This window comes from Geospiza fortis, unplaced genomic scaffold (assembly GCF_000277835.1).
Source record: "Geospiza fortis unplaced genomic scaffold, GeoFor_1.0 scaffold157, whole genome shotgun sequence".
NCBI classification, from domain to species: domain Eukaryota; kingdom Metazoa; phylum Chordata; class Aves; order Passeriformes; family Thraupidae; genus Geospiza; species Geospiza fortis.
This window is the reverse complement of record NW_005054314.1, coordinates 3,779,640-3,806,756: the sequence shown is the minus strand read 5'-3', so window position 1 is coordinate 3,806,756 and position 27,117 is coordinate 3,779,640. Positions and strand designations below refer to the sequence as shown.

The 27,117-nt window shown below is 39.3% G+C and overlaps 1 long non-coding RNA gene across 1 annotated transcript; it reads right to left on the bottom strand.

The window, feature by feature from the left end:
- Nucleotides 1-719: 719 nt before the first annotated feature.
- On the bottom strand, nt 720-26,987 carry LOC115947769. Its single transcript, XR_004081627.1, has 3 exons — nt 26,943-26,987; nt 5,729-5,788; nt 720-784 (listed from the first exon to the last, which is right to left on the bottom strand). It is a non-coding gene; the product is annotated as an uncharacterized LOC115947769 (long non-coding RNA).
- Between the last annotated feature and the right edge of the window lie 130 nt (nt 26,988-27,117).

The following is a 27,117-nucleotide window of genomic DNA, read 5'->3' as shown; positions in this document are numbered from 1 at the left end:
ATGTACTTCTGTTAGGTTTATAGTGTGAGCATTTATAAGAGAAATGGCAGATCCTGGCTGTCCTTATATGTGTTAAAGGTAAATATATTCAGAGGAATTTTACTGCTGAATTACACCATCTGAGTTAAGGATGCAATTCAGTAGTAAATACAAGTAAATGGAAGCACTCCAGGGAAAGCCAGGAGCATTCCTCAGCTCTCTGCACATGAGTTCAATCAGGCCCTCATTTGCATCACCCCACCCAAACCCAGCCCAGGAATCCCATCCCAGGAATGACACCAGGTGCAAACAACAGTTTACCTACATGGTGGGAGCCCCAGGGCAGCTGAGAGCAAAATTCTGCTCTTATCAGTAAACTCAGCTAAGCCAGGATCTCCTTAGTGCAAGGACTAACAAAGCTGCATCACAGCACCTGCCAAACCTGTTCTTTGACCCTCATGGGCACCACCCAGTGAAAGGCAGTGCTGGCAAGCACCTGTGCAGGTGAAGAACTGCATAGGAAACTCAGAGCACTCTTTTTCCACTGGCTGACTATTCAACTAACCAACCAAAAAACCTGTCATATCCCAACAGCTGAAGATTTTACCTATTAAACCAATGATAATCAGGAGTTCTGGAATTGCTAAGGATCAGCATTACAATTAAGCTAACACTGCCCAGCACCTTCATACCATTCAAGTGAATTGGGTCTTACCTTTGAGCCTCTTGGACCAGGTGGTCCTTCTGGTCCTGGAAATCCAGGCAAACCTGGCTGTCCTTCCAAGCCTGGGAATCCTCTTTCACCCTACAAAAAGAATAGGTGGTGGTGGAGGTGAAATATGACCAGAAAAAAAATATATGATAGAAAAATCTAGAACACACATTATCTTTCTGCTTTTTTGTAGGAAGTTATCACACTGACTAACAGTGACTAAACATCTCACCTGCTTAACTAAAGAAACTCCTGAACACAGACAGATTTACCTTTAATTACAGCACTCAAACTAATTTCATAGGTTTACAAGTTTTCATAGAGTGTTCTCCCCTGCAAACCCAATACAAGTACTTCTGCATGCTCTACAGTTGGTCTGCTGCCTCATCTGAAAAGCAACAATCTGGAGGAGTGTTGCTACCTCAGGCCAGGATATGAAAGGGTTAGTATGTCCCTGAAGGAGAGAAAATGAGGAATTCGGGAGTGCCAGATAAAGAAAACATTAGGCAAAACCAGATTTTGGAGCAAGCTCTGGCATGAACTGTGTTTGTACACTGAAAAAAACACACCAGTGTACAAGAGGCATGTCAGATGTGTGAGGGGCAAGCCAGGCTAGAGTGCCTCCTAATCTCAACTTGGTCACTCTTCATGTTTTTGTTACAGCAAGTAGCACCTACAAATGGTTGCTAGAACAGACTTTTAGCGGAGGGTTGGCCTTGTGCGTCATCTGAGGCTGAAGAACTGTTCTCTAAAATGCAGCTATGCCAAGGCCTCCACTCCAAACAGTCATGGAATGGGGAAGCCAAGGCCTTCAAAGAAAGAGAAACAGCAAGTCAAACAGCTAAGAGGAATAGAAGAGGCAACAATACATGCTAGTGGACTGTAGTATTGAAACTGAAATGAGTATTTTCCAAGCCCACTTTGAAAGTGAGCAGCAAGAATGAGAGCCTTGCATGAGGAAACTGTTGCCAGGGCAACTCCTGTGGAGTTTGCAAGCAAATTACCCCCAAAAGCAAACAGATTATTTGAAGGACTATGATTGGGGGCAGCTGAGGGAGTACATCAGACACGTCCTAAGGGAACTTACATCAAAGTTAAAATAATTACAGTGGAAATAGCTGCACTATAATCCCTGTTTTTGATTAAAAAATTGGTTAAAGAAATGTGAACAAATTTTGTGGGAAGAGAAACTATGCTGATCCAGTTCTCTTTGAGGGTTTTTTTAAAACTGTCTTCTACTTAAACAGCCTATAGATGATTCCATAAGTGACAACCATTTTCAGATGTTGCTTCTGCCTCCAGATTTTTCCTACTGCCCACACCATACTGATCTTTATGAAGATTTGGATGCTACAAATTTGGCAGGAAAAAACTCCCTGCTCACTGCAGGAACATACTGGAACGGAAAAGAAATTTAACAAGTCTTCCACAAAAAGTCAGTGCCAAAAAAGACGTTATATTGTTGGGGATAGAATGTGATTGAAGTCCCTGGTTAGTGTGCAATGAATTTTCTTATAAATTCAAAAGCTCACTAGCCAGTTCTGCTTACACAGAAAGAACAGAGGAAGGTTGGATACTTCTTGTTTCAGACTGGAAGCTGCTAAACTAAAATGTATATAGCAAAGGTTTAGGTCAACTCAGATCTCCTCTTCCAATCCTGAAAATACAGGATTGTTTCCATAGCCAAATAAAGTTGTCCCAGCTATAAACCATCATTTGATTGGGGAATGGGCAAGGAGTTAGATTCTGATCTCAATTGCCCTCAATCAGCTACACCAATATGGCAAAACCGTCAGCTCACAAGCTTAAACATGATTGCTGCTTGGGGCATAGAAAGAAAAAATATAGTTGGGAAACACCCTAAAATTATGCTTTGCTGCAGCAAGATATAGCCAATTAAACAGGGATACAGAAAAGTCTGGCAGAGTTCCATGTACTCTAATAATAGGACACAAGCAGGGATAAATGCAGTTTTAAAGCATGGACAAGTAATTCACATTTCTAGAATCTGTTCTATAAAATCCCATATTTATAAATAAATATAAAATATATATAAATAGACAGTATGGGAAGAGAAACCAGAATAATTACTTACATTGATGTGAAATACGCATGGTACAAAAAAAAAAAAACCCACAATTAAAAACTGGAGCAAAAAAACCCCCCCAAAACCAGAAAAGCAGTAGCTGAGGAGCCCATTTTAACATCTAAACACATTCAAGAACATGGCTGTAACAATTGATAAGAGTGGCACATACTTGCTTCCTGTCCTTGCTACAAAAATAGTGAACTTTAAAAAGAGTCCAAAACCACTTAAATATGGGTGGCTGCTTAAAACTAAATATATGCACAAATGTCCACAGTAAGATTAAGATACACAGAATGGAAGAAGTGATGCCACAGCCACCCATATTGTTCTCCACCTTTATAAATAATGGGGTGAAAGTAATGGCTGCCTCACATAACAATGCTAGCCAACAAACTCTTCCTCAATTCCAAGAGCACCAATTCAACACATTTAAAACTACAGTATTTAATCAAGACAAACAGAGAAATCCCCTCTGACAGGACTTGCATTCTTCAAAACATATCACTCCTGGTTCAGAGGTCACTGCAGAAAGAAGCAGTATTGGATTTGGAAACAGATCAAATGTATAACTAAGTGATAGATGGTGAGGGATCCAGCTAATCATCTTAGAACAACCCTTGACATCTTGTAGTAGTACAGGAATCTAGGGAGATTCAACCAACAATTCAAAACCTAAGCAAACCAAAGCAAAGAATTTTTAAGATAAAGCACTAAAGAATTTCAGTGACAGATCTTGGGGCTCCCCAGAGCTGAACTGCTGAATCCAGCAATGCATAAAATACTGAGGGCTTTGTAATTATAGGGCAACTAACAATGAGGTGTGTACACGTATGCTCAAACAAGTTCCACTAGCAACACATCATACCTAGGAAATGTGGGCTTTGTTTTTCATCCTTCCTTTACATAAGGTACATGATGGTCTGCAAGCTTCAGAGGGACTGTTTAAAAACCCTCTGACATGCTTCAGGATTATGCTGTGTTTACCTTGGCTGCAGTGGAAATGAATCACAGCTCCCCAATTTCATATCCATTCTAAGGACAAATTGCATTAGATCCACATAAACCAGACAACAGCTACTTGCTCAGTGAATTCACAAAAAAGCTGTGAAAAGTGTGGAAAAAAAAGCCGACTTAGAATTACAGAAAGGTTCTCCTGCAGTAACTGCACTGGGCATAGAAATCTGATCTTGAAGTGACTTCAAACTGAACCTGAAATAACTTGTGACTACTTAGGGTGCATTTGGTTTGGGCACCTGCATCTGAGATCCTCTAGGAACATTAACCAGGTTCATGTTTGGCTAACCAAATCTAACTTGGAAATCTTGCCATCAAGGGAATACCATTCTTCACTAGGTATGTAAATAGGGAATGTACTCAATGAACTAAAAGCAAGTAAATGCCAAGGAATGACCTCATCTGTCTGAAGCTATCTGGATGGCAGGTGTGGCATTGAGCATTACCTTGAATTTTGGACAGTTGCCTTGTTTAACCTGAGCCAATAGTAAAACTCTGCACCAGCACATTATAGTGCCAGTGCCAGTGTTTTGAATTACTTTTGGTCATTTAAGGTTACATTTGTTTATGCAAGTCAAAAATCACCCTTGAAATGTGTCAGAAATTAATCTAGAGCACTGAAACCCTCCTAGAACCTTGATAAGATAGGCTAAGTAGTTTGATAAGACATGCTTCTCAAACTCCATTATCAGTTCACATCTTTAAGACAACTCCATTGTATCTCAAGCAAACTGTTTACAAGGCTAGGAGTGGGAGCATTTTGAGCAGCCTCTGCCCCTTGCAGTGATCACATCCCATTCACTCTCTGTGACAACAGCAGCTACATGGGAACTATTTAAACACAATTTACTCCCAACCAGGCTCCCCCCACTGGAGAAAGAACCAAGTACTTGCTGGGTTCACAGTACTGAGCTGGTTATCTACAGTGCATTGTACGTAAAAGAAATGCTGGACACCTGCTGTTTCCTCAAAGAAAAAATTATAAAGCAATAAGAAATAATGTTGACAAACTTAAGTACTGTACAAATATACTGAGAACAGGCAGTGAGACTGGAAGTCAAAGCTGCAAGGAAGAAGAAAAGCGCCAATATGTCAACATGCATCTCTTGGCCTGAGGATGCCATCTGGGCAGACCCAAACAGCTTGCTGCACCTGAATGAGGCACACAGAGGTGTTTTTTGCAGTGGGGATGGTTTTTACTCTGCTCGATCCAAGGATACATGTTTGGCCTTTAACTAGCTGCTTACTTGGGTGGCAGCTAACTGTGTGGGAAAGCTGCATCTGAATTTTGTCACTGCCATGGTGCAGCTCATATCTAGACAGTGACAGCAATCATCATCTTTGCATACAGCTGTACAAACTAAGACGTGAAAAGCAGTACAAGTTCTGAACACACTAGTAAGCATCAACTACTTATGAACTGACAGTGCAAGAAAAGAGAGAAAATAACCCACACTCACTCCATTTTACAATCCCACTGAAGCATTACTAGCATAGCCATTATGCTACATTCCACACCTTAACCTGTCAACACTAGCTAGTTAGTATAGGCAAGCCTTGGCTGTAAATAGGAATTCTTTCAATTTTACTAGAATTTGTCTCATCTGGGTTTTTTGCTGTTGTTGTGGTTTTTTTGTTCTGTTGTTTTGGTTTTTTTTCCAAATAGTCAGATAGATGGAAAAATCTGTGCATTAATTCTCCATTCTTGAGAAAATAATGATATGAAAATCTTACAGTGTCAGATGGACCAGTCTGACTCAATACCTGACTGTTAATACAGCTCTGCACTTTGGTGCATGCCCACACAACCATCAAAGAAAAAAGATAAGAGCAAAAACTATCACCCATAAGCTTCAGCTATCTGAAGTTGGTATATGGTTCAGTGGTTTGTGTGCTGGTCTGACAGTTAAAAAAAAAAAAAGAAGAATATTTACCTTTTCACCTTTTACTCCACTGCAATCACATTTGGATAAAGATGTACATCCATGGCAAGCCTTGAAAACATAAAGGGAAAAATTTGTTTTTAACTGGCATAAGACTAGATGAAATATTTAATATTATCACAAAAAGTTAAAAAGGTTGTCAAAAAAGTAAACCTACAAAGTTTGTCCTCCAGCCATTATACAAGTGCTCAAAGCAGACACATTTAACTGGAAGTTCAATCACCTTTAATAATACCTATGTTTGTTTGTAAATATTTTACAGTTCATTTAGACTTCCAAACTTATGCTTAAGCAGTACAATGCAACCCTTATAGCCAAAACCACCAGCACTTTATAAAACAGGCTCTTCAGCACATCTCCAGCTGAGAGCCCAGTTATGCTTCCCACCAGTAGATGTCAGGTTTTGCACAATATTTTAAATCAAGCCTGAAGATTATGAGCATATCTGAGATAGTTATTAGACAAATACTTACTATGCGATTAATTCTTCCCCCCATAGCTCAGTTACTGAGAAAACACATTGAAAAACCTCTAGATTTCATGTAGCTGCATTCCCACACCAGTGCAAAGCTTGGCAAACCAGCTACAACAGTCTCTAGCATAAGGTGACAGTCAGGTGGCTGAGTGACAAGTGGATTTCAAGGGGTTCAAAGGAGACAGTCTGGTTCACAGAGAAGATCCAAGTTAAATAACCTTCCCATACCACATTTGCTTAGATTGTATTCTTCCACCCCAATTTTAACAAGGGATATTCATTAGAGCCCTGTGTTTATCTCAGATTAACAAATGTGTTCACACAAGTGAGATTCCTAGAATGAATCCTTTTTTTGGTAGAATATTTCTACATAATACCTGTTTCAGACCTCTTCATAGTTAAAAACTATGAGCCATATTAGAAGATACACTAGCTGAAACACTTCAGGGTTCAACTTATTCTGAGAACAGGTGCAGCATTGTATTAAAAACACAGAGCTTATGCTTTAAAAGTTTGAAAAGCTGAGCATTTGGGATCCTCCCCTTCAGTAATCGACAGAGAACATTATGTACAAAGTTTCAATCAAGCAAGAAACCAGTCGGTATGTCAGATCTGAAATACACCCACACTTGAATTCTAGCCCTCATTACCACAGAAGCATTTAGAGACATGACCCATCCCCTACCTGGCATTAGGAATGTCCTGGCTCTTAGCCTAAACATACTACCAAGCATCAGATTGAAATTACAGAAGTAGCTTAATTCACTTGGAGCTACAAAATCCCAGAATCAATTAAAGCATCTTGCAGCAAAAGGCAGAGCTTTGAGATTTAAGGCCAGCAGTGGTGTTACATGACATGACCAGGGTGTCTCTTCTGATCTTCCACGTGGCTTTTGTCACCAGTTTCTTGATGTTATATATATGAAAACTCAAAATTCTTCATTAACAGGGATTATTGAGCCATTTCCTAGAATGAAACAGAATCTTTCTAGCCCAGTTTTCAAAGATCAGGCTGGACGAGCAATGTGGCCTGACCTCATGGCTGTCCCTGTCCTTCTGATGCACCCTTCAATCCCAGTTATCCCATGAATGTGGTATCTGATCTCTTCCACTTTTAAAAATGGGTGTTAAAAAAGCAAGTTCCTTGTGAACCAGTTTTAGGATTAATCTCTCTAACAAAGCTTTGTTTAAAAGGGATTAACCTTAGTTACATTCACTATTCCCTTCCCTCACAGTACAAACCTTGCTCACTGTGCTGCTGCACTGATTCTGTGTTACGGGGATGGAACAGTGAGAGCAACATGGAAAACCTCTGCTGCCCCCAAGAGGTGGGGGAAAATAATGAACTTACCAAAACCCACCAAAAAGTGTGGTACAACACACAGGTTAAAATAGCACATACAGGAAAAGCATGATCAAGATCCTGCACAAAGAGAAGGATTTATTCAGCCTATGTGACAGAAGAGACTCATTTAGTCTTCCATACAACTTTCACAAAATGTTTCTAATAGGAATTTTTTCAGTTTTCAGGTACAAGGGAACTATTGGGGTGAAAAGGGAGAAAGGGAAGTGGGAGAGAAAAAGATGGTATGAGATTATACGGCCCCTTCACAAAAGTTAGAGGTGCACAATGTTGTGAATGTGAGTTTTGAGACAATTAAGCTCAGGAATCTCTGCCCTTTGATACTGAAAGGGCAGAAAGCTGCTTTGTCAGTGCTTACCCATCTTTAACAGTGATTCAACATCAAGACCACATGAAAGAGATCTGATTAATAAAACAAATGAAATAATTTGGTATGGAAGGAATCACTCAAAGCAGGGCAGCTTAGGCAGGGTGCACAGGTCCTTGCTCAAGTTGCATGTTGAATAACTACAGTGCTGGAGATCCCACAGCCCCTTCAGGCCTTGGATTTGATGTGTGCTTGCCTTCAGAATGAAGCTGTTCCTCCACAAAATATCTCACCATAATTCCTTATATTGCAACTTGTATCCATTAAAAGTTTAGTATATTAAAGCTTCTAAAAAATGTACCTCTCTCCCTTGTTTGCACCAAAGTGCTTTGATTTAATCAATGTAGTGGTTCTTTTTAAACCTGTGACTGTCTTCCAAAGTAATTTATATATTCAGACTGGATTTCTTATGTTTTGAGTAACTTAACCTACATAATTAGCCTGTCTTGGAGAGTCAGGAGTACTCACTGAATGCTTTTTGACAAGTGGTTTTGGATATCCAGTTCAGATTCATTACTTGCAGGAAGGAAACATGGTCTTTCTCAGACAGCAGTGAAGGGAAGCTCAAGGTAGCAAGTTTTTGGCATAAATCCTGGGAAGATCTATTCACCCACAAGCTTATCAAGAACTCCTCCAGCAGAGTCACTTATCTTCCTGTACAAAAGCTGTATTTGGCAGACTGTGTTTCTCATTTCCATTAACTTATATCTGCACCAAATTAAGGTATTCTTAATTAAACAGTATGAACTAAAAAAAAAAGCCCTCAGAATCTATATTATCTCAAGATCAATTCATGCCACTTAGAGGTCTTACTGTTGTATAGCTTAAAAAAAATCCCTAAGTAAAACATGATGACACAGAGAAAAAAAAAGCTTAATGACCTACTCTAAGTGAAAGCTTTCTTCTTGTTTAGACTTTTCAGTAATCTCAAGGCCTTTTTTTTTTAACTTGGCAAAGCAGGCACAAAAATTGCACTACAGGAGATTGTATACTGCATAACAAGTTAGTACAAGTTTGAAAACCACTCAGCAGCCACAGGCTAGAGATTTTTGATGTCACAGAAACAGTTGTGTATCTCACATGAATGCCAAGGAAATCTAGGCTCCATACTATGCATAAGAACACTTGGAGTTTCTCCTGCACATGAACAGTAAGTTATCACACTTCAATCACGCAAAGAAAATGGATGCAATGACATTCCAAATGCAGAAAAATCTACATTAGGAGCAAGATTTAGATGGTTACCATCAGTACCCTTAGTAACCAGTTAACCATCATTAGTTCTGAAAATTACATGACCTCCTGGGTTTCCAGATATGGAAAACTGAATGACTCCAAACCTCAGGGTAACTCCAAGTTACACTTGGCACATGATGCAGTTGGAAAACCAAGCAAGACTCTTGCCTTGTATTATTACCTGGCAACCAGAAGCCTTCAGTAGCAGTTCAGTTCCTGGCTCTGGCCAGTAGGACACATTGTCTTAGGCAACAGAAGATAATAAAAAATATTTGATATAATAGCAAGTGGTATCTTCAGCATAAGGAGCTGGTCACAATCTCCAGATCAATCAAATCTTTTTGTTTTCAACCACACCAAGATGAATAAAGAATCAAAGCAGCTTTTAAGAACTCAAACTGCTTGGATTTGCTCCTTACTGTGCTCCTGTGCCTCCCTGCTCACGTACCTGTAGAGATGAAGGTGCTATCACTGCTTATTTCCTATGCTGTGACACAACCAAAGGCTCTAATTAATCTATTCAAGTTTAGCTAATTCTTTCACTGGATTTTCCTGACAGCTTCTACCCATTGAATCTGTGTGTGGAGAACAAGTTCTTTTCATTAGTATATAAAAGGAGGGATGGTATTGGTTTACTGGTCAAAGGATAATTCTTCCACAACAAGCTTGGTCTTTTGTGTCTTACATGCACTGAGGAAAACTGCTTTATGCCACCAACAGAATGCAGTTTTGTTTGTTTGTTGTTTTTCAGTTTGAGGAAAAAAAGTACATATTCCCACTCCTGGTTTGTTACAGTCAGCTCAGTGAAATGAACAGCCTAAGTCATCCTCAAAATGTGTTGTGGTTAAAAGCCTGCCTTATGCATTGGGCACATTCCACTCCTTTCTCATCAGGCCCAAAGACCTTGGTTACAAGGCAATTTCAGCATATTCCATTCCCACCCCAACCTCCCAGCTGCCACTCACAACAGTATTGGACAAAATGTTTGTAAAAACTCCCAGGAAGATGAATGCTGCTGCTGGAGAGAACAGTAACTTGGGACTTTGCAAAACTGAAGTGATAAAAGAAGTGATTTACCACTACATATTCACAGCTGCAGGAAAACCTAACAGCTAATAGTGTGCACATAGGGAGGGGTTTAAGGGAGCACCCAAACCCCTACACTAGAGTACTTAATAATGTATTAGCATTAAAACATACTGGAGTTCAGAGTAATTTAATACTCTTTCCATAAGCAAGATTAAAGAGGGAAGCCAGTCATTTCCAAACCTTGACACTTACAAATTACCACTCAAGAGAAGGTGAGGCTTTGTACAGAAGCACAGTAGGTGACTCAATGAGAGTTCTGACATGACCCAAGTTGTTTACAAATAAATTCTCAATTCAGGTACCAGACAACTGGATAAGAAAAAGAAAAGAGAAATAGCTCAAACAATTTATTTATTCTGACATCCTCTTTACATATAATTTTATCACAAATGGAGAATTTCCTGTTTGACTCCTCTCATTTCTAGAGGAGCAAAGTGACATTACTGAACGCAGCCATGCAGTTTGTACTAACAAACTGCATGCTTTTCTTGAAAGCTCCATTCTGATAGCAGCAGGAGGTCAGAAAAGAATCAAAAACCTGATTGTGGACAGCTGCTGATTTTAAATGCTAGTGTCACCTGTAACGCATTAAGACACCCCTCAGAGACTTAAATGACGAAGCTTCAGTGAGGTTTAACTTGCACACACTAACTTCATAAACAGATGTTGTCCTGAAGGGAACCAGACAGTTATTTGACACAACATTGTCAGCTGCCTCATCAGGTAAGGATTGTTCTCTCTAGTTGGAAAAAGATGCACAGAAATCATTGAAATAAATTCTGTCCAAGTAAAGATGGCCATAATTTTAAAACAAATTGAAAACTGCAACAGACAATGATGACAGGAACTTGACTGAACTGTAGAACAATGTGAGTGAGGAGCAGAGAGCAAGCAGTAAAGGCTAGACAAAAAATATTAATACACACTCATGTCACACTGTGTAGCAATTGCTGTATTTGCTTTTTCCCATACTTTTTCCTAATGACTTCCTTAGGATTTACTTGCTACATATAATGAGGCTTTTTGATTGTTTGGTTTTACTAAGCCTTCCATTCTCTAGAATAGTCAAAGGAAGAACCATCCATAAAACCCATTCAAAAGCAATTCATCTCTGAGGGCTTCCATACAGCACAGTCTCTCTCCCCTAACAGCTCATGAACCTGAGACCTGAAAAAACTCAGTTTTTTCACAGATAAAAGTAACAGAAGCCCTTCTGCAAGGCTGATGTGGTTATGAGTCCTTCCACTACCTGCAGCAGGTCTGACGGCGCAGCCACTCAGGCAAGGAACTGCTGTGATTCAAAGATACAGTCTCAAATTGAGAATGGACACACAGTAACTTTTTGTTTTCCTTTCCTTCCAAGCATTTTTAAAAGCTGGCAGAGCACTTGCTCCTATTAGTTTTAGATTATCAAGCACCTCAGGTCTCTGCCTTCTGTATTTACGAGCAACATGTGACCACATACTCATCTTAGCAAGTTAATCAGGTAATGGAGTTACCATAGTACTAAACAGAAAGCTGAATGAAACATGGAGTTTTGCATTCAGATAGAATCAAACCAAACCACAAAGCAGTGGCAAAAGAACTGCATGTACATCAAACCCTTCAAGTTCTAGCACAGCATGCATCAGCCCCACCAGGTTTTTACTGCCAAAGAGAAGGGCAAGAGGGGTTAGAAACAATGGAAGTGTTAATTAATCCATAGTTTTGAAGTCTTCTAGTCCAGAAAACAATGAAATAGGACTTCCCAATTCACCAAGCCTGACTCTAGACCACATATTTGGTAAAATAAACTTGTATCTTGGAATTCCTACAGCATCTAAATTAACTCAAATACAACTTTACTGCTGAAAAGCAGTTTAACAGTGTTTTGTAGCTCATGAAAGCTCACTGTGGAACTGAAGATTTTCAAGCTGCTCTTGTTCATGATTTAGGGGTGGCAGAAGAGAATTTTCACAGTAGGGGTTGCAATTACCTGTTAGACATCTGTGAAAGATACTCCTAGAATAAAGCTTATACACAGTGAACAAATGCTTAATGCTACTAACACCACCCTCTGCATTCAAATACAACAGCTTACCAGCTGTCAGCATCAGTTCAGCTTCAGGAAAAAAAGGAGCATAAATACTGAATGATTCTATCAACTGTAAAGACTGACTATTGTTAGAAATTCACTCCGATCAAAATCAGCAAATTCAACACGCAGCAAAGCATCAGTTACAAGTGCCTTTGCTCTAGGAGGATGGCTTAAGTAATCTTCCTGCTGTAACCACACAAAAAATTATTCATACCATTATTTAAAATGCAAATAAACTCAGCCTTTCAGTTCCAAACAAAGATTTATTTTGGTGGTGGTCCTGGAGAGTATCTTCATATTCATTAGCTTGCCAAGATCTGTGTAACAAAACACCTGTGCAGTTTTCTAGCTAAGGATTTACTGCTCATCCAAGTCAAAGATTTCACCATTTATCTTCAGCAAGTTGATTTTTCCTTCACTTGCCTGGACAGAAATATAACAAAAAAAAAAAAAAAAAAAGGTTTTGTGGGGATTTGATAAGCAGAGTTAAAGCAGCTATTGTGAGTTCTAATTATGATTTCACATCCATGCTCTTTAGGCTTAAGCAGGAGTATAAATCTGCAGATAATTTATTACTCATATATCTGTGTGAAGTCAGCTATGGCACCACAGGTCTGTAATCCAAATGGCCATCCTTCTCTCACTGAAATGGTGTATTTATGAGCAGTAATATTGCTAAAGCAGAATCTGAATTAGAAGCCTTTTACATGCCTTTCTAAAGAATTGTTTCCCTCAATCTACCCAAAGATGTGAAAAGAATAAATATCATGGTCTGAAATCTAAAAGTCAAAATATGTTTGCAAAAGTTCTTGGCCATTTTTTTTAACTAAGGGAACTTCTGGCATGTAATTTCATCTGTTGCACCTCGAGGCACTATCTTTCTTTGAAATCTGTACAATATAAGACCTGTTCAGACTGGCAGAGGAAACTTCTAGTTGTAGTAGCTACAGTGGACGAGCTACAGTGAATGAGAACACAAAAGGCAGGTTAAAAACCATTCTCAACCATCTGATGGATACACAACCCTTCTTTTTCCTCTGAAGGGGTAGCACTGTGTGCTTGTTTAGATACATGAATAGCTACTAATAATAAAAACATGGAAAAACTGTAAGAGATCTGCTAAGTCTAGCTATCACATCCCAAATGAATGGTCTGATTAAGTAGAAAGTTTAAGAATTAATAAATTCTCTCAGAATACAGTTACTACAAATTGGTTGGAATTAAAGGTGTACTTACAAAAACCCTAAAATTATCAGCAAGAAAAGCTTGGCATAACTACCTTCAGAATATGCAAAAATCAAAACAAGTTTGTCTGTGTTAAAAATGTTATAAGAAATGGACAGGAGCTCTTACCTAAAGAGGATTGAACTTTTCTGCCTGTACCTTGCACTAAAGCAATATGGAATTTATTGCATTAAACTGAACTAATTACGGTTCTTTAACATATAGTTTTTCATAAAGAGTATCTTTCACAGAAGCTTCTAGTTAAAATAATGGCAATACTTGCAGCAAGAGATCTTCCCATAGACCAGTCTAACTACAGGCAACTTCTGGAGTCAAGGACTCTTTACTGAATGAACACCCCAAAACTTGAACAACTTCGATTAATCCTCAAACTGCAACTATTCACCCATTCAGAATGGGAGGTATCACAACCTGACAAGTTCTCTGTATCTGACTCCTAAACCAGAACAGAAGACAAAGTAGAAGAGCCCAGCTGGGCATCTAACTCTCCCAAAATCCCAAACTTTGCCCCCTTTCTCAATACTTGGTTTTAAGAGGGCTAAGGCTGACAACTCTTCAGGACATGAAGAAACATTAGGCAGAAACTTTAACTACAGAGTTTAAGGAACAGTTAGCCCTTACAACTCACAGTAGTTCACTCCTACTTTCTACACAGCCTTCCATCTTCAAAAATGGTTGTTGCCCTCTGCTTTAAGGGGCACTGCCAGCCTTGCACTCAAGGGTAGGTGAGGAAAAGGACATGGGCAGTTCTCACCACTTCTGAAAACCATACGGTTTCTGGAGGCTATTAATCTTACAACACTTACAAAAAAACACACTGCACCCCTGAGAATGGGCTTCAGTGCAGTGTATTTTACTGGGTGAGACACACAGAAAGTAAAATAATCAGATTAAGTTCTGCTGCCCTTCCTGCAGGCATTTCAAAGCTACAGTTGAAGAGACCTGAGAAGCCAAGTACTTCTGGCCTAATGAACACAGATTTCCAAACAGCTCTACATCAGGCTATAAGAATTGGTAAAATTTTCCTTTAACAGCAACTTAGAAGTACTATCTTTATGCTGCCATCCAGAGGCAGCATCTTACAAAGCATTTAAGTTTAGATTTGGCAAGTACACCTCCTGGTAAACAGTGCAAGCTAAGAGCACTAAACCAGAATGTAAACTACCAGGTGGCCTTCTCAGCCCACTCCATCTCCACATTAATGAACTGACAGATGCCAAACACCACATTCATTTCCTTCAGCAAGCACTGCAGCTGCATGAACCTCTAAATACACAACATATCCAGAGAAACATCCTGAACAAAGTAACTCTGCTTGGCTTCGCAGTTTGGGAATGCATAAATTTCATACCACCTCTGTAGGCAGTCTAAACCTCTCTACTGCTCATTTCAGTTCTAAATGCTGAACTCTGAATGCAAGCCATCTTCTAACTTTTATACAGACCATAAGTGAACCCCTAAACAAGTACCTAGCAAATTAGAGGAATGGTCAGTTTTAAGCATGCCTCCATCTTTACCTGCACAGCTACACATCTCTGCAACTCACACCATCCCTGAGACACCCACATGGAGCACCTGGCAGTCAGTCAGTGGCAGGATACAGTAAGCCACTTGACTTTTCAGGAAGTCTCAGTTTTACTTTTATTTTACACACAAGTCTCTAATCACCAGCCTCTTGGGGCTTCCTGATTTTTTCCAGCTGCAAATAAGAAGTGCCATATGGTACTCATTACAGGTTAAGATTTAGTAGTCATTTAGGACCTTTCCCTTGTGACAGGTGTTAGATGTTGCCACTTTCTATAACCATGTCCAAATGTAACACAAACCTAGACCAAACGGTCAGTCAGGCTTCTGAGTCTCAGATATGCTTGCAAGCCAAGTATTACACACTCATAGCACCAGTCATTCTGGCACTCTGTTTTTAGTCCCTTCCTAGTTAAAGAGATGGAATAAAAAGATACAGACATTCCCTGGAAAATGTCCTGTTCCTCACCCTCACCCATATAACATGCAATGGAAGAAGATTCAATTCCAGAGTCCTGCTAATAGAGGTCAGACATTTGTCACTGACAACTACACTTTCAAGTGTCAAGAGCATGAAGCAGACCACACAAGAACAGAAACCCACTCCCTCCTTGAAGAAAGGAGAGACAAAATTCAATAGCATTTCAGATTAATCCAACTCCATTCTTGTCTACTGATAGCACTAAATTAATACCAAAGATTAAGCAAATATACATGCTACAAAGAATAGAGGCTGTGCAGAGTGATATTGCACTGAGATGTTATCTGAAGAAGTCCACACCCTCTTAACTGCCAGAACAAGACCTAACTCACTTTAAGGCTTGGTGGGTGTCTGGGGGATTTTTTTTTTATTTGTGGTGGAGGCGATTATCAGCTCTATTCTCCTTCAGTTCTTGGACCAAGTATCACAGCTTCAAGGTTCTTCTAGTTTGAGCTGTTTTATCATTTGTTTATGCCCGTGGCAGCAGCACACTATGTGTGTGCACTTTAACACCTAAAGAGAGCACTACAGGCAGCACTTTCTCTGTGGTGCTCAATGCTAACAAGAAGCTACTCTCCAGCCCCAGGTAATCAAAGTTGAAAAAGTAAGTGGCACTGAAGAGGGCCTAGTTAAACAAGGAAGCAATGGAGACCAAACAATTCTCCTAACCCTGTAAGTCAGAAGCACTTGTAAAAGAATGGAACATCAGGATCTGATGAGATGGGAGACCCTTTTATCCATATGGGTTCAGAAATCCCTAAAGCTGATGAAAGTTGAATATTTAGTGAGAGGTCTCAGATGCCTGTTCAGGAAGTCACATGTTGAACTTCAGCAGATATGGAGTACCCTCAGTGTCAGCCTCTCAAGTTCATTCACTTAAGCACTGGTTATGTGCTACAGCAGTAGCTCAGGGCTCCTTCGAGTATCGGCCACTTCAAGTGAGGAACTTCTGTGCAAAATGCACCTTCCTATGAAAGAGGGACCTTACAGTGAATGGAGAATCACAACAGTAATTTCTCAGACTATCTTCCAGGAAAAAAAAACAAAAACAAAAGGGGGCCAGAATGTATTTTATTGCCTTTAAAATGCTGTAAGACAGCCCCAGGCAAGTGCTAGTAGAATATTCTATCTAGCACATGCAAACCTTGGAATTTGATACTCAACTTTGATTAGAAGAAAAAGATTCCACTCCCTTACACCAGAGAAATTACATCTAGAGGCTATAAATTACATTATCCTAAAGAATCATTACATTTAGATTGCACTGATCATTGCTAAACAGAAAGCAAGTCTCAGGAATTAAGTCACACTTCTCAGAGACTTGCTACATTTAAAAATTTGAACCCATGCAAGGAATTAGCTGAAAGGGCCATAGATTAGATCTTTAAATAGAACATTAAAAACCCAACTAAATTTTAAAAGTCTTACCATTATGTCAATTACAGGACAGGCAAAAGAAATCTGATCAGTGCTAGAGAAAGGGGGTACAGAGGGACAGGAAAGACGCTATATTTTTGTTTCAAAGGGAAACAAAAGGGGAGGGAGGAAATCTTCAGTAGCAGCACTGAGCTTCTCCTTACTTCGACACTTGTAAATTTATGTTATTGCTTTTGTCAGCAATTGATTTTATTCCCAGTCACATTCTGGAAGTTCCCCAGTAGCAAGCTGACAATATGAACCTAAAGTATCTCCTTGCAGCGATTCTCTGACAGGGTCCAAGGATGTCAGTGAGCTGTCTTCCTTACAACACCGTACTAAAATACTGTCAGTTTAAAAAAAAAGGGTGGGGCTGGGGGCAGGTAGGCAACACATGGTTCCACACCCCAGCAGAGTAATTAAACTGAGGAGATCCATTCATAAGAAATAGCCCTCAAGTATTACTAAAACTTGAGATGCAGTTCAGTCTGAAGCTTGGCAGGAGTAAGAAACAGCCCCTAGCATTTGTACTCATTCCAATACAAAGTCACTTTCTCTAAGGGAAAGTATTCCCTCAGGCACCCCATTTTTAGGGAGTATACCAACTTCCACAACTGCTATTTGGAGCCAAACATATGCAAAGAAAATAACCTGCTTCAAGTTTGTGATAGATGCTCTGCATCCTGTAGTTATCAGTAAGTTAAGTGCAAATACTGAATTAGGAGCTTTCCCATCAAGTTTTCACATTATTCCTACAGCAAGAAAGGTTTGGATGTTTCAATGTCTAAGTTCCACTATTACATTATTCCTACAGCAAGAAAGGTTTGGAATAGAAGATAGTGTTTCAATGTCTAAGTCCCACTATTATTCCTTAACTGGACAGGGAAGAAAAAATATAGCAAAAGGTTCCTGGGCCAAGACAAGCACATGGAGAGATCATTCAGCAATTAGCATCACAAGCAAAACACACTCAGGGAAATAAATTTTATTGCCAATCAAAAGTCAGTGTAGGGTAATGAGAAATAAAAAAAGAACTTCCAACACCTTGCTCCTGCCTTACTTCTTCCCAGGCTTTACTTCACTCTCAATTTCTCCACTCTTATCCCCACTGCACCCAGCAGCACAGGAGGATTGGGAATGAGGGTTCTGGTCAGTCACTACACATTGTCTCTTCATTATCAGTTTCTAATGATTTCCTTCAGAAAATTCATCTTTACACTTTAAATACGAAGTCATTTTCTACCAAAATGATCAGCATATTCAGAGTCACAGAGTAAGTTGGAAGGGACTCTCAAGAATCAAAGTCCAGCTCCTGGCCATGCTTAGCATCATCCCCAAGAGTCACATCACGTGCCCTTTTCTTGCTTACTCTTTCTGCTATCACGACAAAAATAGTTGCTGAAAAGCTTACACTACAATTTAGAACAATAAATCTCAGATTCATTTGCTTACTTTGTTAAACACATCTGCTTAGTTCAACTGTTTAAAAAGACAGGGAAAAAAAAAAGTACTACTACCTCCATTACCATTTCTATAACAGACTGTGCTCTTGCTCCACAATTACTTTTGCAGCATATCAGCAACCTAAGGTTCTTTAAAGAGGCCTGTTTCATTACTCTGATTTTTGGGTACAGTATACCCATGTCCTGAAAATACACATGTCCTGAGCATGACTAGACCTGTCAACAAGCATTTTCTCATCCAAGCATAAAGACATTGTCTAGGTTCACTTAGGATACAAACATTCAGACGTTAGACAGAGATGTTTTAACACTTTATTACTACCACTGCTTTAAGAATATAAAAGATTCTAGAACAGAAAAGTGACTTTCTGCTGATACAGGAGTGTCATCCATTCTATTGCCAAGAGGTTTCCATTAGCATTCTGGCTCAGAAACTAAATAAATTATGTATATACTCTTCCTTCAATCTAAATCACAAAATCCATTTCCACCCAGACAAATACCAACTTTTGCATGGATGTTTTCGCTGTGTGTCTGGGCAGACTCTGGGCACAGCCTTCCACAGCAACTTCCATGGCACTACCTGCTCTATTAAAAAAGGCACCAACTGAATATTGGAAGTTAAACAACCAAAACAAAACACACTCAAGCTTTGCAACTTAGAGAATCACAGAATAAACTAGGTTGGAAAAGACCTTCAAGATCATCTAGTTCAACCTATGACCTAACCTAGCACCTCATCATCGAGTAAAGCACAGCACTGAGTGCCATGTCCAGTCTTTTTTTAAACACATCCAGGGATGGTGACTCCACCACCTCCCTGGGCAGACAATTCCATTGCCCAATCACTCTTTTAGTATAGAATTTCTTTCTAACATCTAACCTAAACTTCCCTTGGTGCAGCTTAAGGCTGTGTCCTCTCGTTCTGTCAGCTGCTGCCTGGAGAAAGAGACCAACCCCCACCTGACTACAATCACCCTTCAGGGAGTTGCAGAGAGTGATAAGGTCACCCCGAGTCTCCTTTTCTCCAGGTTAACTTCTCATTCTCTCTAGATTTTCTCATTACTTTAAATATTTTTAAATTCTTAAGTCATTAAACAAGTAATGGTTTTGCAGAAGTCTCAATTTTTTTCCTCATGTCTGACAACACAGTGAACTAATGAAAGGAGATGGCAAAGTCAAATATAAATTCTCATTCTCAGTGCAGAAGCTTCCTTTCCCTTCTGAATAGCTTTGCCCTTTAAGGTCCAATATACAAGAGAAGTGTTCTAACTAATTGAGAACAAATATTTTCTATTATGAAGCCAATTCCTACTGTCTGAATGACAGCTAGAAATTACCTTTCAAAAACAATGGCTTCTGCTGTCTTTCTGTGTGACAGGTTGGTTCTAAGTAAATTGACTCAAAAAAACCCACTACCTCATAAAAAGGATTATTTTTAAAAGATTTTAAAACTGAGTTCATAAGCTCCTTCACCCAAACATTGTTTTCAGTGGCATTTCTTGTCAGGACATCAATTTCTGTGAGCTGGAGGCTTGTCTAGCCTTGCCTCAAGTCACGTTAGTTTTCATTGCTTTAAGTAAAGCGATTTAATTGTGGGTTTTAATAATTGCTACTTTAATTCAAGGTGTAGAAAGAATGCAGTTCATGGTTCAGGGTGGTCATTTTCTTTCTATCAGATTCCTGAGGCATTTAACTGCATAAAGAGAAAGGTTTGCTTTTGAAGAACTGATGCTGTATTTAACAAACACAGACTAATGCTAGATAGAAATATACCTACGACTCATGAAATAAAAACTTTCTTAAGGAAGGAAGCCTTCATTGCTAACATGGTGAATTAGGAAAAAATCAGCTATAACTGTGGAATTAATGGTTGCCTAAGCTTGACAGCTTTATGTACTTAATAACTAATGCTTGCTATACTTTCACACAGAATGCAGGAGTTGGAATAGATAGGAACCAGAATAGATAGAAATGAAATGAACTATTCTGAATATACTGTAGATGTTTGATGTGGGCAGAATACTGGAGAAATACAGGTAAGTCCAGTATATATAATCACTCCTCAGTTCCCTAACTACTTTTAAGTAGTCCAAGGATTCCAAGTCACAAGTTTTGTATCATGTTGCTTATACCATAATACAAATTAAGTTACTACTCCCCACAAATTAAGACTCATCAGTCATATCCTTCTAGATTAAGACAGAAAAGTAGAAAACTCCTACTATAAGAAAAGCATGAAGGAGTTGGTAACAGGAAAATAAGACTGCTAGTCTACAGCATTGCAGGCAAGCAAAAAATCACAGCACCCATTGATAACTGATTATTCCAAATATCCAGCTAATGACTTGAAACAACATTCAAAACTCATCACTATTACAAGGGCTCAGTAAAATTGTTGTAGTTTACTTCACTTTAGCATTAGAGTTGCCAGATAAAGCTAAAATTTTATACTTTGCATAATAAAGTTCTATGGTTTTGTCCAGCCCAGGAACCATACAAAAAGACAGTCAAACTGAAAAATAAGCTGGAAAGGAACATGTGCACAGTTCTGTTTCATTTTCTATACAAAAGCACAAAGATATTGTGACTTCTGTCACTTGCAGCAGTACTTCCTAAAACAAGCTGAATTGAAGAATCTTTATGAAGCTTCATCTTTCCAGTGAATGGCTCTGAATATCTGAAATGAAGCCATTCCACTCCAGCTCTGGATATTTGCCATGGCTTTCAGGTGAGTCTATGCAGCAAACAGTACCAAATGGACCTGCCAAACCTCTATTTCTTCCACCAGAGCCAATGAGGCGATTTTATCTATCAGAACTACATCTCCAAATACAACAGCAGGACAGACAACTACTCTAGTAGAGAAAGATGTCAGGAGATAAAGTCTTGGTTTCATACCAGTGAACCACATCAACAGCAACCAAGGATTTCCTCTGTGCTCAGTGTTCCTCCTGGAAAAGGGGTGTTTGCCATATCCACAGACCTCAGCAGCAACCAAAGGTTGTGTAAGTCTGGTTCCTAAAAACATCTAAATTCTCTAGGAAGCAGTAGAGCATAAATATCTTTCTCTAAATTCATGGTGTGGTTTAAAATTAAGATTCACCTTGCTTACGACTAAAGCCAGTCCTAGAACAAACAGACTTTCCAACATGTTTAATGTATTTCAGCAGAAAATCCTGACAGATACAGACATTGGAGAAAAGACTTACTAACCTGTGTTCAGGCAGGGAAGTGAATAAACCTTGGCTTGTGTTGAGGAAAGAGAGGGAAAAGCAGGATTTCAGCAGAGCTGCAGCAACAAAGCTTATCTAGTATGCACTGGCATCATGTCAGACTAGAGCAGGACAGCTCTGCAGGTCTAGCTATACCTCAATAAAACGAATCCTTCTGTAGATAATAAACTAAAACAGCAGTGTGTTGCACACATATGCCTTTTACAGCGCTAGGAGAGAGAAGAGATTGAAATTCAACTCTGACATTTTAATTCTCTGTAGAGATTAGGTAAAAGAAACAAAATACACATGAGAGACTAAACTATTTCCCTTGCCCTCCAAAGGGAGGGGACAAAGAAATCCAACAACAGAGCTGCAATAACCAAGAGCCTTCAAGTGAGCTGAAATCCATAACTTTAAAGCCCCTTTCTTTCCAACTCCTAACTCACACTTCTCAAGTAAAAAAAAAATCCCAAACCAAGACCCCTAAACATTGTCTATATTGCCACTACAATTTGTCTTCTGTTCCATTATAACAGAATAATACACATACAAATATACACTTCATAAGACACCTCCACAAAAGTGGAAGACAAAATTAAAATTCTGAATGCTATATGCTGACACCTTAAGAGATGATTCTTTAACTAGTAGAAACTAAATTTAAAAAAAACAAAAGCATTAATCTGATACCTTGCAATCCACAATTTAACTTAATGCATTATAATTAACTTTTAATTACTGGTTATAAAAATTGTCTTAACAGAAAGTACACCTAGGAGCACAACTGTACTTCCATGTAATTTTAGACTTTTAGGAAAATTCAGGCTGGAAGAAGCCTTGAGGTTATTTAGTCCAGTGTCCTACTCAAACATGTAAAAAGAGAGGCAGAGTTTCGTAACACAAGATCAGTCTTTTTGAAGCAGACTAAAGAGATGTCTACTAATACATTAGTTTCAGCATCATGCCTTCTGGAAGGAGAGAGAATAAAGGATTAACAGGCTTAAGCTACAATGTAAAACTTGTAATACAGCTTTGCAATTATCTAATTGCCTTTCATTCATCTCTCTTAAAATTAAGATCACATCCTGCAGTGTTTGCTTCTTGCAGTGCTTTCACAAGCTGTCCAAGAAAGACTTAAGCTCTGCAAGACTCAGTCAATTGCAAAGCAATTTTTAAAAAATAAGCAATAGATTTATTTTTATAACTAGGACGCTTTCCTCTTCATCTCAGCTAAGTTTATTCTGACGACAATTTCACATTACATTGAAGCTTTTCCTCCCCACATTTAGCAATTACATACCAAGGATGCTCAGCACATTGCCTTTTTTTCAGACGTGCACTGCACCAATGATATTTAATGAGGTTTAATTGCATTGCAAACCTTTCAGAGGAGAGTAGAGACCACTGCTTAGCGATCCTTAAGACTGCATCAGCACTCTACATTTTGAACAAGCTTTATTTCAGGTACTCTTGAGAACAGATGGTTTACAGCACTAAAAGCCTGCAGTCAACACCAGACTGCCAAACATTGCATTGAGCAGGAGCTTCAAAGCACCCCAGTGGTTTTTAGTGTTACTGAGTCCACAGGGCCTTATGAAACAGACAAGCAAGAAGTGTCTTAACTCAAAACAATTGTCTGGTACTATCAGCATTGGCAGAGGCTACTGTCCCTTCAGTGCATTTGTGCAATACCATTCCTAGAACATACACCTGAGCACTGCCTGGCTACCTTGTTCTGGGGTGATCAGGAGGGTTGGCACAGCTGATACAAATGGAAAATGAAGCTTTTTCATCTCAGTGAATGAAAGGTAAAAATACACAATGCATCTCCACTGCATGTGCAAAACACATTCCTCCCTGTACTTTGCTCCAGACTGAAAATATGCACATTAGATTTGCTGGGATGCCCTTCATCATTTCAGTAGTTTTGTAATACAGAAAAGTTTGCACATGTTCCAGTAAACCCAACAACAGCTAATTGCATTACAGTAAGCATCATTGCTTATTCATAGTAGAAAAAAAAATCACTACATAAATTTACATTTGCTATTAAATAAATTAACTAATTTATCCTAGGAAAATTTCCCTTTCTACTTTAAGAAAGGTAACTTATAATTGGTTCCAGATTATTCATTCATGACCAGGAAAATGAAGGCATAGGAAGTTCCACTGAAATATCACTCTATTTCTATCATGTGGAAAAACTGAAAAAAATAAAAATGATTTTGTAAAAGATTCTGTTATGGTCTAAATTGTTCTTACATTCTGCTTCACTCAGGATTCCTTGGATTTGTTAGCATTTTAGTACATGCTGGAACAGAACTTGAGATATAACTTTTACTATATATCTTCAACTAAAAGCCATGAAAATTCAAAATCAAAACACGTGACAAATGGTAAGTTGCAAGCAGGAGGCCTTGAGCCTTGATGTTACGAAACCCATCTTGTGCATGACTAATCAAGACACATCTACAGAATTTCAGGATTAAATACCTTCTGAATCCTAAGAGCCAGCTTCCACTACTTTCTGCTTTTACAGACCTAGCTTTTGTAACTAGAAAGAGCCACTGCCAGTTATGAAATGAAAAATAATAACCACCACCACTACCATGATGAAATAGCTAGGACAAACTGGAAACACAGATGACCATCAAATTAACCATATTGATCGTGTACATGATAATTACTGACATGGTAACCTGTATTTTTACATATGGTAATCTCTGAAAGGAAAAAAAGATAACTAAACTTAGAGAACTTTCACAAATAATACATGACTTCCTTAAACACAAATTATATCCATCTTGCCAGCCTGCCTTACCACACCTGAACAACTCTTTTCAACCCTACACTTTCAGTCAAACTGGAATTATAATGGGAGGCAAAGAAAAAAGACATTGCAGACACTACTCAATTTTTACTAACTTTTGGGATGACAAAGTCTATTTACACCTTAAAAATCTAGGCCTTAGATATGAGGGAAATTTTTCCAATATAAGCCAATAGTCAGTCACTAACTTCTAGTAAGTTTCACAGACAGAACAACTGATGAATCTAGTTTATCTATGTCCTTTAATTAAACAGATTTCCCAGTCACAGCTTGCAATCACTTTTCTATAACACAGCGCAAGTGTAAACCTGCCAGGAGAAGAAAAAAAATTCTGCTTATAAAAGATTGGCTTATATACATGCATGTAGATTTATAATAAAATTAACAAGGCAGTTAAGCAATAATTGAGATTGTCCATTGGAATAAGCCCTCATACCCTCTGCTGAAAGCATACATAAGCACTTTTAAAAAATATTCTAACTTCATTAATTGATGAAACCATTTTCCATTTAATTCATTCTCCCATTCAAAAGTAAAACCATTTTCAAACTCCCAGTTACTTTTACCCTGTTCATCAGTAGTTACACACTTTACATCAACAATGAGTCTGCACAAGAGTGCATAGCATGATCCATATGCTGCTCCCCAAGTGTAGACTATGGGCTGTGAAAACTCAGCAATAAAATCTGAACAATGAAATCCATCCCCCCTTCAGTATGAAACATTGCCTTGGATTTTTTTAATAAGTCACAGGGATTTCTCTGTGATAGGCACACAGGCAGATGACTCTTAACTATCTTATGTCATTTGGTAACTAATCACATAGCAATACACACCATTACAATGATCTGGAGCAAAGAGGATACACATTTTTTAATTGAAAATGTGAATTATGATGTTGAATAAAAATTTCAGGTATTATTTGAATAAAGGCACCAGAATTACTTGAAGTCATATGACCAAATTTACCCTTTTGGGGGGATGATTCTGACACAGGGTCCCAAAACAAAATTCACAGAAGAGACTGTGTGTATCAAACATACTGCTGCAGCATTCAGTCAAACCTTTCTGACAATGGGTAGAATAAATTGCTGATACCCATTAACAAGGATCAGCAATATTTAGTGTTATCACAGGAAATGCAAAAACATCAGAACATCAAAGTACTGAGAAACCATTAGAAAAAAACCACATTACAAAAGACCAGTGGGATTTATGTAGTTTGAACAGAGGCATCTCTCTCTTTCCCCCACCCCCACTTAGCCCTTGGGTCTTCAGTTAATCTTATCTCATTGCAAATCCTAAAAGAGAGGCTACAGCACAAGGGGGTGTTAAGAACCAGAAATTCTACCACTGGTTTTGCTCCCTTCTTCATTTCTCCCATGGTAGGGGACTCCCTACAGGGTCACCACAGACCCCTTCCCACACCCCACAGATTCACAGTAATTGCACACACAGAACTCTGCTTGGATGCAGAAAGAAAAGGGCCAAATTTATGCACACAAACCTCCCTGTCTTCAACCCCTACCTGCTAAAACAGTGAAATCCTGTAGGTGGGAGTGCCTGAGTCCTTCTTTGGGGTGGGGGTTATGGCAGGCTGGGCTGAGGCCTTGCTGAGCAGAGCAGCAGGAGCAGTGCCACAGACAATGTGGAGCCGAGCAGCTCCATATCAGTGAGCACTGCTGGCACACCAGGATCACTTACACTTGGGTTCCCACCTGGGCACAGCAAGGAGGGGTGGAAGAGGAAGGAAGTATATTATGGCTGGTCTTTGTAGACCTTTCATCTGCCCTCTGAAAAAGCAAAGTTTCACTGTAAAGGAATGCACTTCAAAGGAGAGTTCAAGACAAATAAGATTTTGTCAGCACTAACTCCAGAATTGAAGGGGGGAGTAGCAGAATTATACTCTGCACCTATTACCATAACGTATTATGACTTTTCAACTAGAAAGGAGTCCTGAACAACAGAAATCTGGATATTTTTTCCACTTTCCAAGTAAACTTAAAAAAAATTTAAGAAATATACATGGACTGTAAAATCTGAAATCGACGCAGGTTAAAGTGGGAGCCTCTTTAGATCATTTCACCACTTGTTAACAGCTAAAGGTCCTAATCAAATAGCCTGCAACCTGAGGCTAGCGATCACCTCTCCCACCTCTCAGTCCCAAGGCCCTGCCACTGCAGGGAAGCCGGTACAGCATCCCTTTTCCAAGCACAGAGACCCAAAGGCTCCTCCAGGCCGCCTCCCGTGCGCTCTGTACCACACCGCACACATTTACCATCTCCGCTAGCACTTCCACTTGAGTTTTAAGAAAGCAGAAATACAACCCTCGAGAAAACTAAGTCCCGGTGTGAGGCACAGTGCTCCGACAAACCATGCCCACATGGCTCCATCTCCCTGCCACATCCGAGTGTTACTCACGGCTGCAGGTGATGGCTCAGCGACAAGAGCTCAGACATCGCTCCACGGAGTTCTTTGGGGGAGAAAAGGCAGGAGGGGAAATCTTTCCTCCTTTGTCCTGGAGGAACAGCGGGTTCAGAGCCCACACTAAGCTCACCCGGGCTTCCCCCGCCTCGCACTCCCTCCCTCCCCGGAG